The sequence below is a fragment of the Lygodium microphyllum genome, chromosome 6 (assembly GCF_053477565.2).
Source record: "Lygodium microphyllum isolate KBCC chromosome 6, Lygodium_microphyllum_v1.1.10, whole genome shotgun sequence".
Lineage (NCBI taxonomy): Eukaryota > Viridiplantae > Streptophyta > Polypodiopsida > Schizaeales > Lygodiaceae > Lygodium > Lygodium microphyllum.
In genome coordinates, this window is record NC_141140.1 from 67,653,319 (window position 1) to 67,667,432 (window position 14,114).

Genomic DNA, 14,114 nt, shown 5'->3' on the forward strand with positions numbered 1-14,114 from the left:
TGATTGGTATCTTGGTGCATTGGTACTCGTTAGAATGATTTACAAAGCCTACTATGTCCTTGAATAGGGTATGCCACTACAATTGTGTAAAGCAGTTCCAAATCATGCTAGTGATATTAAAATGACCCCCTATTATCCATTCATGTACTTCTTAGTGAGATTATTAACCTCACATATGTGCTCACACTTCTCTATGAAGATATATGGACATCTTCCACTCTATATTGGCCCGTTCATGTGACTATGAGGGTGAATCTTGGATTGCTTGTTGGTTCTAGCATGTTGCCTAGTCATGTTAGTAAGGTATTTTCTATATCTGGGCTCCTTCTTGGAGCACACTAGTATTATAAAGTTGTTATCTTTATACCAAGTCTAACAATGAGACACTAAATGACCTTAGGAGATCTAAGTTTAGGACTAAGCTCTTGATGTCATGTATCTCCTTTCGCATCTCTGCTTTTTCTCTTTGTGTACCTATTGTTAGATCGAGCATCCTACTATGGGACAATTCATCTATTGCCTTTGAGGTTCTACAACTTATGTCATATGGCCTCCTTTTGCTTATGTCAAAGTTAGTTTTTCCACATTGAAATTGTTTAGGGACTCTGCCCCCCGCCTCGGGTCTAGAGAAACTTGCTCTGCGAATTTATCACCTCTATCTTGTTGGATTGGGTTGGCTTCTAGATTCACATGTTCCTTGACCTATTTACCAACAAGGGAAAGGGGATGTTCTTCATGGTCTATTGTTCTTCTATGTGTTTAGGGTTAGGAGATCTGCAGGGATTCCTATCTCTATCTTGCTTCGTAATTGAATAAAATGGTTTCCTTGGCTCCTAGTAAGCTAAATAGATTTCTTACATTCTCCTACACAATACGATCCTTCTAAGTCATGGTCCTCTTTTGTTTTTGTAGGTTGTTCAAGCTTCTTTGAGAGCTTGTTCTAGGCTTCTAAAACTGTGTTTCACCTATCTTTTGACTTTCTTTCTATGATGGTTTTATTTTTGGCCATGTCTCTCAACTTGAGTGTAAGTTCAATGTGTTGTTCCGAATGGTCTTTATGCCTACTCAACAAGTTGTACAACACTTTTTTGTTTAGTTTGGTCTATCTCACTTGGGTCACATCTAGTGTTCCCTTGAGTATCTTGTTATCTTAATTAAGATTTTGATTTTATCTTAGTCCTAAGGTTATAACACACCTTATGTTGCACTTAGGCCTTTTTAGGTTAACTCTTTAGGGTTTGGAAGTTTCTCAATTTAGGTATCTTTCTTGGGTTAACCTTTGACTCCACAACTTATACACTACAACCATTTGTACCAATTCACAACCAATCCTTTAGCTTTCCTTATATATATATTTTAAAAATAATGTGATGTGATATATATTAGATATAAGAAAAATTGAGATACATACAATTGCAGGCTTTTAGCCTTCTCACTTTACCAAAGTCGGCCACATCTAGCTAGGTTCTTATAAGATATTTTAAAGACATGCCTTTTCCCCTTTAGGGTTCTAAAGATGGCCAAACTCTCTCTCCTAAACATCTTGTAGATATCACCATTGGCTATTTTGCTTTCCTTCCCCATTAGGACTCTATTCCTATTAGACTAAACATGATTGAAAGGTACTACCCTAATTATATTCCAAATCCTCACAATAACTCCTCATCTATGTTCCCTGTATATTGCCAAATAAAGCTATCTGCATCTTCACCATTTTGTTTAGATTTATAGCTTTTAACCACTCTTTTGATTTCTTCCATACTATCCTCACTTCCCTATAAGTCTAGAGTAGATGCGTTCTTGATTCTTGTTGGGTGTAGCACATGGTGTAGAAGGGATTTATGCTCCTTAGCTTCCCAATCCTATATTTCATTGGTATCTTCCCAGCAACCACTTTCCATAGAAACAAGTTTAGCGGTCTACTATGTGTGGCCCTCCAAGACAACCTTCTTCTCCAAACCATACGATTGGAATGGGAAAAACTACATTTCCATTTGGCATGAGTTTTAATGGATATCTCCATTCTCTCCCCCTAGAAGTCTCTCTTGCTTTTTATCTTGCAAGCAGGTTTACCCTTAGCATTGCCCATCTAAACCAGACCTTGGTAGGGCCTATCTTTGTAGGTGGTGGCCATTCCTCCTTTTTGTCTCTCAACACCACGGCTATCATCCTCCTCTCCTCCCCTCCTAGTGCATATTTCTCCATAATCTTTTGGGCATCGAGCGACTCACCCTGGGCCTCATCCCACATTTTGAGCCATCTGACAATGCCCATATCAACAACTTGATTTGCAATCTTCATTTCCCAACTACATGGTATGGTATCATTGGCATAGGCTTGAAATGTCGATATGCATTGTATTAATGCTCCATCTCCTCTCCTCAACTTGTCATCTCTCCACTTCAATCTCTTTATCATTGCTTTCTAATCATTTGCTAGCCTACTCACTAACTCGCATCTTTTCATCACTAGCTTAGTGGAGGATGCCAATAATTGGTCCTCCCATATCAACATGTCCCAACTACCCCCCTTCAAGGCACCCTTCTTGAGAGCAACTCTTGTGATAGCTACCCATGACTCATCACTTTCTATCCTTTGTAACACTCCGAAGGAAAATGTCTTAACTTTTTCTTCAAGTTTTTCACAGCCCAGGCCTCCCATTATAGGCACTTTCAACTACATATCCCATGGCATGGCATGCCACTTATCAGCATTACCATAAGCCCATAGGGATGATATGAGTACCTTCTCATCTCTCCATTTGTGTCTTACTAAAGGGTGTGACTACAGCCACAAACATGGTTGTTGGGTATAGCATCTTATCTTATCACCATTAGTCTCCCTACAAGGGACAATGCCATCTTGGAATATTTCAATATCTTTTATTCAAGTTTCTAGAGAAGCTAGTCCTTCTTTTGTTTAATGGTCACAGCCATTCCAATGGGGGCTCCTAAATACCTAAGTACCTCACCCACTTTGATCATCTTAAACCCACACCTTTGAAGCCAATTTGGGTGGTCTCCTAAACCCAAAACTAGCATCTCTATTTTTGGTTTATTGATCACAACCCCTAAGATTTGGGTGTACTTGTCATACTCATCCAGTAATCATTGAGGATTCTACTCCTCTACTTGCACTATATTGGAATTATCATTGGCAAAGAGTTGTGTGCACATATGAGCCCTGTTGGGAAGGGGGACTCCCTTTATAAATCCTCTCTCCACCCTATGGTGTTGAACTACCTTGAGTAAGGGATCTATTGTTATTGCGAAGAGGAGTGGGGCAAGAGGGCATGCCTACCCCATTGATGTTCCATGATAGCCAATAAAAATCCCATTTTAGCTTGTCATAACCTTGTCAATCAATCCAAGAGTTATGTGTGATGCAATTGTGCTTTTTTATTCAACCAATTTCAACTCACATTCAAGTCCTAATTGAAGTTCCAATTCAAACTTTTAAGGTTTTTTAAAAAAATGTGTCTATAGCTAAGGACCAATAATTCCCTGGCTTCTTAGGGTAGTTTAGGATCCATAATACCCATGACAAGAAGACTGTTGCTCATAGTACTATTGATCATGAGGTTGATGGCCATGCCCTACATATGCTTCATGATGTTTATGCCATGCATGTTCTTCATAATCTTCATGATAAGCATGTTGTATAACTGTATGGTGTTCTTATTGTTCCTACATAGTTGCTCCAAATTAAGATTGTGGTATTTTCCTCACCTTACTACAATTTCCAAAGGCATGCAATTACGGTTTATCCCCAATCCTTTCTTATCCATTCCATGACCGTAATAGAGAGCATCACAATGATTACAAGTGCTTGAACCAACTGGATGAATGACTTGTTCAATTATAGCATTTGCCAAATGGATGCCCTTTTTATGTGATCATTCATGGATCTATATTATTGGAGAATGCCCTCAGTAGTTACACTGTATTGCTCAATAAATTCAAGTTCTTTTCCAAAAAATTTCCATCAATATCCCTTAGTGCAAGCAAGATAGGTGTCTCTACTTTAACAATGCCAAACTACTATACCAAGTTGTACGACAATATCTTAGATTTGTAGCTCTATATACAATCCTGGAACTTATATAAGCCATGTAGTTCTATCCAATGTACCCTCAAAGATACATCATTCACTAAACACTTGGTTAGGTATCATTTTCATTTGTATTACATTGTTCCATATTTTGGTGGAGGCCAACACAGTGCATAATCTAGCATGGATAGGTTGTTGTGGTCTTCCAAGTCTAGCTCTAAATCTTGTTATAGCTTTAGATACATTGTAGAATGAATGCTAGTACAATAGATGTCTATGGCTTGAGGGTACAACCCAATATATGCACTAAAGCTAGAGTAGGGTTGACTTCCTTGTAATGTTGTGGGTAAATACAATAACCTTGATGTGAGAAGATGGAGTAGATGGTAGTAATGTATAGCATAGACAAAGTTGAGTAACCTACATATGTAGAAAGGACATTGGATGTAAATGCCAAAGAAGGATAAACTATAGTAGTAGTTGAGGTAGACAAATTTCCAGAGTCTACTTTCCCTTTAGTTGCTAACTGAAATATCTAATGAAGGAAAATGATCCTCTGGGAACTACTGTTGTCCCTTTGCATAAAGTCTTCTTAATTGGTCATGTACCATCCACTCTTGCTAACTTTGTAGCTTTGCATGCTCTAAATCTTCAAATACAAATTAGGAAAAAAATATAGGATGTTGGTGCAGGAAGGTCTCTAAGTATTGTGTCCTAGTCAACAAAGTTCAAACTCCTTCTTCAAAGTCTAAAACATTCACATTGACTTGCTACTAGAACTCCCATGTTGATTACTGTATTGAATCTATAGTGATTTAGCTATTGCTTTGAGTGAATAGCACTAGACAATTGGTTGTCTCCCAAACTGAGGGGCCACAAATATGTGATATAGGAATAATGCCTACTAGTCTATTATGAGAAAGATCCATGTGCAAAGGGAACCTACAATTTGCGAAAGCAAGGGGAATACTCCCTTCCAGATTCATCTTCTAGAGGTCCAAAATAATGAGATCTCCGATCCTTCCAATATCAGAACGGATCTGTGACCATGCATAGGATTTTTTCCAATCTCAAGATATACAATTTGTTTAAATTTCCAACTTCTGGAGGTATCTCACTAGTCAAACTATCACTACTAAGATAAATCTAGTAAGCAGAAGAGACACTTCCAAGCTTAAAAGGAATTGTCCCTGAAAGATGATTGCTAAAAAGATTTAGATATTGCAAACTTGAGCAAGCACCAAATGTGTTGGGGATGGAGCCGAAAAACTTGTTGATGGCAAGGTCTAGACACTGGATGTGTAAGTAGCTCAAACCTGTTGGTAAGGAACTTATTTGACTAGAGAGACCATTGAAAGGAATGTTGATATGTTGTAGGATTGGATGATATAAGATGCCCACTTGGCAAGTTGCTTATCAAAAGATTTTTGCTCAAGTCTAAGGAGGTCCATGATGATGGACAGTCTACAAGGACGAGGGCAACGGAGCTAGAAAGGAAGTTGGTGCTTAGTGAGAGGTGTTCTAAAGTAGAGAGATTGGCCAATTTTTTAGGAATTGACCCTTGCACTACTTGCTACTAGAAAGATCAATTCCTACAAGCTTGGTGAAACTCCCAAGCCTAGGAGAGATGGTACCACTAATATTGTTATTGGAGAAAGAGATATATTTCAGATGACCACAATAATCAAAGATTGGTGTGGGTATTGCACCTATAAAGCGGTTTCCTAACAAATCCAACATGCCCAAACTTGCTAATGTGCCTAAGCCTGAAGGAATAGGACCAAATAAGCCATTATTGCTGACATTGAGCTTCCATAAATATTAAAAAGAAGATACCATTGATGGAAGCATGCCTGTGAAAGAGTTATTAGACAAGACTAGAGTCATGAGATGAGTAAGCTTACTCAAGTTTCCCCAAGCTATGGTGCATTTGAGCTCACAGCTTTGAAGTAGTAACACGTGCTCTTTGCATAGCTGTAGAGTTAAAAGGCAGTTCCAAGCTCTTGGTGATGCTTACTACTTGAGCAATGCTCCAAGAGTTATATTAAAAGCCAATTGTTGACTGCTGGAATCATGGTATTTGAGGCTATTAGAACAATGTAGGTTGCACATGTTTTAGGTTGAAAATGGCAGCCACCATCATTCATGGATAATCATCAACATGGCTATCTAGTAGAAGCTTATGATGTTAGGAGCACATTTCTTGAAGTTATCTCCCACATTGAGCAAGTGATGAAGAGATTAGAGGGGATATCCTTCATGAAATCTTGTCAGAGAGCTTGAAGAAAGAACAAGAAATCCTACTTTCAAAAGGTAGAGACTTTAGTTCCCTCCAACCTCTTGTAGGCCTCCTTTTGTCAAAAGACCCACCCTAAAACTAGCTCCAGATTTAATGATGGCCTACCAAATCAGTAAGAAGACTACTATTCTTTTGCCAAGAACATCCATAATGTCTTCAATTATAGCCATAGTTAACTATAGAAGTCTGAATTGACACAGTAACCAAGATTTGTAACTCCAATTACTTGTCCTAACTACAGATACTGTTAGATATGCTCAATGCCCTATCCTCGTATCATTTAAGGCACTTGTTTGCCATTAATACCACAAAGGTGCACATGTGCAAATGTATTATAATCTAGGATACTTGTTTGCACTTAAATCCTTAGTCGTACCACAAAGGAGCACGATCTAACTCAACAACGTTTCTTAAATTATTTGTTGGTTAGAATCTATACTATTAGTTAACGAGAGGTGGGGGCGGGTGCCACGTGGAAGCCCCCACCTCCCCCACAAGAAAAAAAAGAGAACACGGGGGCGGGTGCCACGCGTCCAGCACCTGCCTGCCCCGGGGTAGAGAGCCTAGTAGTTCACTATTAACTTACGTTAGTGCAGAAAGTTCTAAACGGCGTTGGCATATGTACCAAGTCCTTCGCCTCAGATGCTGTCTATAGTGAATCGATGGCATGTACACTTTCGAAGGATAATCGCACGTATATCTGAAAGCGAGAAGATCCATCTACATCGAATGAGCCCATAATTTCACGATGCACACACAAGTGCAGCAGATTGAAACAAGGTGAGATGTGCTGGTTTTTAGTGATCTTACTCGTGTATCTGCTGCATTTATCTGTTCGTTGTTAGTCTTCACTATAACTCCGTCCATTTTCCTGATGATCCAAGGGTAATTGTCTTGAATACAACTCCGTCCATTTTCCTGATGATCCAAGGGTAATTGAAAACGAGGGCTGTAATTGTATCAGAACTTTAGGAACATCAGACTTCGGAAACTGACACGGGACTGGGGCATGACATCTTTCATGGTCCCAAGCGCAAATGAGAAATGCTACAATCTGGACTTTCAGTTAGAACTTTTCTGCACTTCTAGAATGTTTAGACAAGCTTTTTGGATTGTTCCGTCCTCAGTCATACAGACATTTCCCAGTACAGAGACATGGTTCAGGAGATGTTTATTAAAAAAAAGTGTTGTAGTATCACAATCTTTGGTATCAACGAAAGCAGTAAGCTTATATAGCTGAATTATGATCATGTTTGCTTCAAATGGACACAGATTTGATACTTGAAGAGGGGGGAAAAGAAACATCTCGGTTCTTTTGTTAAACATCAGCCATCATCGTTTAAATTGCTGTCCTCAAGGTCATGTGCACTCCTATCAAAGAATGTGGAGCTTTAACAAGACTTTCTTGCTACACAAGAAGTTTGAGAGGTTGATGCATGAAGATTTGGGGAATCCATCAAGATGGATGGCCAACTAAACCTGATTTTATATGCCCTTCATTTTAGTTTTCATAGAGACGATGGTCAAGGGAGACATTTGGAGTGACGATTCCATACTATAGCAACTTGAATGAGATATAAAGGACTGATTAGTGTCCTTGTAGTTGTCATGTTAGTGTGCAATGGACTTGGGGTTATCACCCCATATCAAGTTATCATGACCAAACACCAATTTTACATGACGAGAATGCACATGTAGCATGTGCCACTTGGACAGTGTCCCTTGTGGGGAAATTGTTCACTTGTCCAAGCACCCTTTTACAAATATAATAATGATCATTCAGTGCAAAGGGGACATATAACAAGGAAGGGAGGCCAATGTTAAAGATAAATGCCAAAACCTATAGAATACCAATCAAGGGTAGGAACCCTCTCTCATCCATGGATGTTGATGTTGAAGAAGGAAGAGGAACTTAGTGTCGGTCTTTGTGTGGTGTCGAGAACCATGATGAATCTGACGATGAAGATGAAGGTAGGCCTAACACCTATTAGTCGGAATAGGCAAAGAAGAATCAACCATCTGGGTATGCTGAACATGCATGTACTTGATCTCAAGAGAGGGCTCTTGTGCTAACCAAGTGGTGTAGGCAAGCTTGAATCTCAACCTTAGAAGATGGGCTCCATGCTAGTCGAAAAACACAAGGATAGCAGTCCACCACACAAAAAGATTGAATGGATAAAGGAGGAAGACTTAACCCTCCCCAATTGGAAGAGAAGGAAAAGTTAGCCACCAAGGCAATCAAGATATGCTTGTGCTCGACCTTGGGAGGGGGCTCCAATGCTGACCAAGTGGCATAGGCAAGCTCAAAACTTGACCTCGAGAGATGGCTTTGATACCAACCAAGAATGTGAAGGCACAACCACCAAGGTAGTAGTCCACCTATCATGAAAAGTAAACAAATTAGTAGTGTAGGAAATGATGGTTTAAGTATTAAAATACCTCAATTGAAAGGAAAGAAAGACAGATACCAAGGGAAGGAGAATGCAAAAGACCTAACCTTGGGAGAGAAGATACTATCTCTGTCTTCATGCTCATGGAGGCAATAATCAGTAAGGTATGAATTGAAAAACCAAACCTTGAGCTTAGGTAGGACCAGTAAAGTACATGCAATGTTAGTCCTAAATTGAAATACAAAACCCAGCATGAAAGGATCAATAAAGAAATCTATATACCATATTTTTCCTATTGAGATGCTTTGGATGTTGTGTTAAATAAAAAAGAGAGCTATGAAAGCGAGATATAGTGGTCTTGGAAGTAATGAAAGAAGGAAGTGTGTACGGAAAGACTTGAAAAAGTGTAGCTAAATGTAAAGGAAACTAGCCTAAGATTCCTAATGATGACCTAGGATGCCTAAGAAACTAGGTTAGGGGAAGATAATGATTGAATTGGTTAGAGATGCCACAAGGCACTAATGAGGGGGAGATCCAAGATCTACTGCACCAATGGCCAGCCAATGATGAACACTGACACCAAGGGGTGGAGAAATTGCACTCCCTCCCTAGGAAGATCCCCTCTCAACCTCCTTGGTGTGGCACTACCATCATCGAAAGGGGTTGAGATTGGTTTGATAGATAGAGTGTTGTCCTCTAAATCAAGACTAGAATGCCTTACTAGAGCCTCCATTGAAGGAGTAGCTCGAGAATGCATTAGAGGATTTGAAGATGGAGTCGCTTGAGCCATCATGAATACCCGATTGGCCCCAAAATTGGCGCCCCTTTCGGTATTTCTTTAGCTTTATTGAGAAAGAAGTCGATTTACAATGGGATTCTCCCAATCCCTTCCGGTATTCCAACACCCCTTGTTGTTCAAAATCACCAGGAAGTTTTTAATCTGATTTGCCTCTTGATTCGGACAATCAATTGGCCTTCACCTGCTTTGATGGAAATGGAAAATGCCTTAAATTCAATTATTTGCTGATCCCTCCACTTGAATAGGCTAAAAACAGCTTCCATTCTATTCAATTCAAGTCTTGGAGCTTCCTCTTTATGGCACAATCCTTGAGGCCGTTGCTAAACCCTAATTTCTGTTGTTGCAGATTAGGGTTTACAGCAAAGGAATCTGAAATTTCTCAGCCTCCAAGGGTCCAAATGTTGGGATCTTAGGAGCAAGGCTGTGAAATGGCTGGGAGATGAGAGGAAAAGCTGTAGAGAGAGAAAATTCAAAGTTTTGTCGCGAAGAATGACTGAAAATCAATCAAGTGCAGCTACTACCTTGCCACAACAGCATGTAGATGCAAAGAGCTGAAGAAAATCAGTCATTTACTGTTGCTGCTTTGCCTCAACAGCCTGTAGATGCTGTCTCCTATTGTTAATTGGTCTTCTTTTGCCCCCGGCTGCCTCAGAAAGTCCTTCAATGGCTGCAAATCAGATTAGCAGCCTTCCCTCGCTCTCTCTTGCAGGCTGAATTTATAGAAATGCCTCTCTCCAGCCTTTAAAGACGTTTTTCAGTCTTGCATGGGCATTTTTCACAAGTGACAGCCTTCCCAAATGGTTTTTCCAGCATTTTTCATAATTAAATATTAATTTTCAGCCTTAAAATACTGAAAATTAATCTAATAATTATTTTGGTGCCCTGGAAAATAATATGACCGGCCAATAATTAAATTGACTGTTGAAAAACCCTTCACCCTTCACCCGCAGTTTGCGTTTTTGCGTTTTGTGTTTAGGCTTTGCAGCGCAAAAAAGGGGCGCTATCCTAGACAGACTGTGCCTATTTATAGGCCACTCTCTCATTCATTCCTTACGGCTGATTCATTTAGTCCGTCATCTCTTCTCTCCAGCCTCTCCACTACCCTTACACCCCTTTAGGAGGACATTGCGGTTCGTGGTTCGTGGTTGTCTTCATCATCTTCCTTGTGCTATGGCACCCTTGTTCCCTTGTATCACATTCACTCCATGATTTAGGTCTTCATCATTCCATTCATCAGAGTTTCTTCTCTCTTCTCTTCTCTTCTCCATGTTTGCAGAGTTCATTTCGTGTTCCTCCCTGCCAACCCTACTGTCTTCCTGGTACGTCATCTTTTGACATGGTATTAGAGCTGGATCTGCTCAAACAGCGGCAAAGATCCTCCACTCTAGTGAAGGCAAAGACTGGTGGTGGGTTCAACATCCACTTCTCTTCTTCTTCGGCTGCATCAAAATCTCGTTTTTGCAGGTTTCAGGTGTTTTTAGCTTGCTGCCCACACCCCTTTCGCGGAGGATATCGCAGTCTCAGCTGTCCCTTGCCGTCATCTACAGTTTGGCGCGTGTTTCTAGCCTTCCACCCGCAATTTGCACTTGTTTACAGCAAAGCGACTATTGTTGATCACTCTCCATTCAGAAAACAATCTCGTTTTTGTAGATTTCAGGTGTTTTAGCTTGCTGCTCACACCCCGTTCGTGGAGGACATCTCAGTCGAAGCTGTCCATTGCTGTCTCCATCAGTTGGCGCCTGATTTTCAGTCCTCTTTACGCAGTTTGGAGCTGATTTCAGTCGGGCGATTGCTGTTCCTGCGTGCAGACTTGCTGCCGTACAGCCTGCCACGTCATCACAGTCCTGTTGCCTACGTTTTTAATCTTTCTCTCTCCTCCAGGCTGTCTTGCTTGCGTTTTTAGTCTCTCTCTCTCCTACAAGCTGTCCTGCTTGCGTTTTTAGTCTTTCTCTCTTTTGCTGCGTGTGTTTTTAGTCTTTCTCTCCCCTGCAAGCTGTCTTGCCTGCATTTTTAATCTTTCTCTCTCCTCACCTACATTTTTCTACTGGTTGCAACCTCTTATTGCTGGTCGCATCTGTTAGAGATCAGATCGCTGTGCAGCAGTCGGACTGCATAGTCGGACTGCCACGTGGCAGTCCGACCTGTACAGTCAGTTGGCTGCATTTAATGCAGCCGACAGGGTATTTTCTGGCGCCCCAGTTCAGGCAGTTTTTCGACTATTTATAGTCGATTTTTTCCAGCAGTCTGGTCATTCTTCTCTGTCGCAGATTACAGACCGGTGCCGTGCAGATTTCTGTCTCTGTTCACAGATTTCAGACAACAGACAGTGCAGACTGCAGTAGACTTCGAGGTGGACAGCAGGTTGCACTGTCGAGGTGGAGACACGCAGTCCAGCGCACTGCGCCCGTGTATATCTTTGGATTCAGCATTCTATATACAGCAGATCTTCATCGTCCACTGTCTCTTTCTCTCCCTTCTCTCTCTGCGTTCTCTCTCTCTCAGTCCTACGCTTCCGCACCGCTGCACTCTAACATGGTATCAGAGCAGTGTTTGAGGGCTGACTGAGCGCAGAATCAACCTGAAGTGGAGTTTCCATCGCGACCCAAATTTGCGTTTTTTGCGTTTAAGGGTAGACAGGAGGGCTGCGCCTTGGAACAAGGCTGAAACGAGTGTGGGCGTACAGGAAAGGAGTACAAGTGGTGGATTTGCTGCTGTTTACTGCTGTTTGACGTGGAGGAAGTTTGAGTTTTCAACCTAAAAGTGCAGGTTTTGCTTTTTCATCGCCTTCGGCGGGTGAAGAAGCTTCAGGACGCGGAAGAGCCTTAGCAGGCTGAGTTTACCCAGTCAGAGGGGGCTGCTTTTGCGTTTGAGAAGGCATTGCAGGTGAAGATGTCTACAGAGATGGACTTGGAGTTCCAGGCGATTATGGACCGGAAGGTGCCTGTCTTACCGGCTCTTCCTTCAGATCAGAAGCTCGACGGCGACAACTACCGCATTTGGCGCGTTATGATGTTGGCCATCCTGGAGTCATATGATTTGGCGGAGTTGGTACAGGAGGATATTGACCGGCCTTCGGTAAGAGATGAGTCCAAACTCTCTTCCGATGCTCGTGCGGAGTTGGCCAGGGCCCAGTCTCATTGGGACAAACTGAATGCCAGGATTCGATCCTTTCTCTTTCTATCATGCACTACAGCCGTGATCGCTCACATCGAGCACTTGACGGTGGCTCGTGAGATATGGCTGGAGCTTGATCAAATGTACAATCGGATGACCTTGATGAAGAGGGTTTCTTTGGAGGTACAGATGCGGACCTTGTCCGTCAATAAGTCTTCTTCGCTAAGGGAACACATTAACAAACTAAGGTAGCTACAGATGCAGGTTCAGAATGCGGGGAAGCCGATTTCCTCCGAAGACATGGCGATCACACTATTGTCCCAGTTGCCGCCACGATTCGGTACATTTTACTCTGCCCTTATTGCTTCGGGGCGAGAGTCTACTCTTCGCTGGGAAGAGTTGGTTCCTATGGTCTTGGACCAAGAGGAACAGTTAAAGGGACAGAATGCTTCCAAGATGGAGGCGTTGACAGGTCAAGCCTCTCAGAAGAAGGGGAAGGACCAAAAGAAGAAGAAGGGGGATAACAAGTCCAAGAAGGACAAGGACAAAGACTCCACATGTCATATTTGTGGAAAGACTGGCCATTGGAAGAAGGATTGCCCTGACAAAGACACGAAGGACACCAAGAAGAAGGATACCAAGGATTCTGGAGCGGTGGTTGCACCCTCATCAGCTGCATTTCTACATTTAGTTGTCATTGAGGACGCTTCACCGAATGCTTCTGATGCTGCGATGACGGCTCCCCAAGCTCGAGAGTGGATTGTTGATAGTGGTGCCTCACGGCACACGACTCCTTCATCAGATGGTGTTGCCCAGCTGCGACCTTCGCGTGGGCAGGTTCTCATTGGAGACAGCTCTTCAGTTTCTATTGCAGGTCGGGGTAAGATGCAGCTTATTCCGGATGGACGAGGTGGCACCCATACCTCAGAGGTTTTTCATGTACCAGGATTAGGGTACCATCTCCTTTCAGTTCATAAGATTTGCTCCCTTGGTCTTTTGGTGGAGTTTGACAGTTCTACTGTGCGAGTCCTTGATCGTGAATCGAGGAAGGTTCTATCATCTGGATATGAGGAGAACGGCATTTACAAACTGAAGTCTTCCACTGCCCTCACTACTCTTCTTCTTACCTCTCAGTCACAGTCTGAGTTATGGCATGCTCGGTTTGGTCACATGAACTATGATTATCTTCGGAGGGCGTCACGTGGACAGCTTGTTCGAGGGTTGCCGGATATAGTGGTGAGCCAGCAGCCATGTGTCTCCTGCATACGGGGGAAATAGCATAGGGATGCCATTTCCCACACAGCTTTGCGGCGGTCTACTTCACCGATGGAGCTAGTATCTACGGATCTATGTGGCCCTATGAGGAATGAGTCCCTGCGTGGGAGCTCGTACTTCATGTTGATCGTGGATGACTACAGCAGGATGACATGGCCTATTTTTTGGCACTAAAGTCAGAAGCTTT

The 14,114-nt window shown here is 42.0% G+C and overlaps 1 protein-coding gene across 10 annotated transcripts in view; it reads left to right on the forward strand.

Annotated features, from left to right (window-relative positions):
• Positions 1-6,952: 6,952 nt before the first annotated feature.
• LOC148034651 (uncharacterized) overlaps positions 6,953-14,114 on the forward strand; it is a 65,612-nt gene continuing 58,450 nt past the window's right edge. For all 10 annotated transcript variants that reach the window (XM_087679583.1, XM_087679586.1, XM_087679590.1 and 7 more), the window contains exon 1: positions 6,953-7,129. The gene's annotated coding sequence lies outside the window, so the exon portion shown is untranslated. The remainder of the gene's footprint in view (positions 7,130-14,114) is intronic.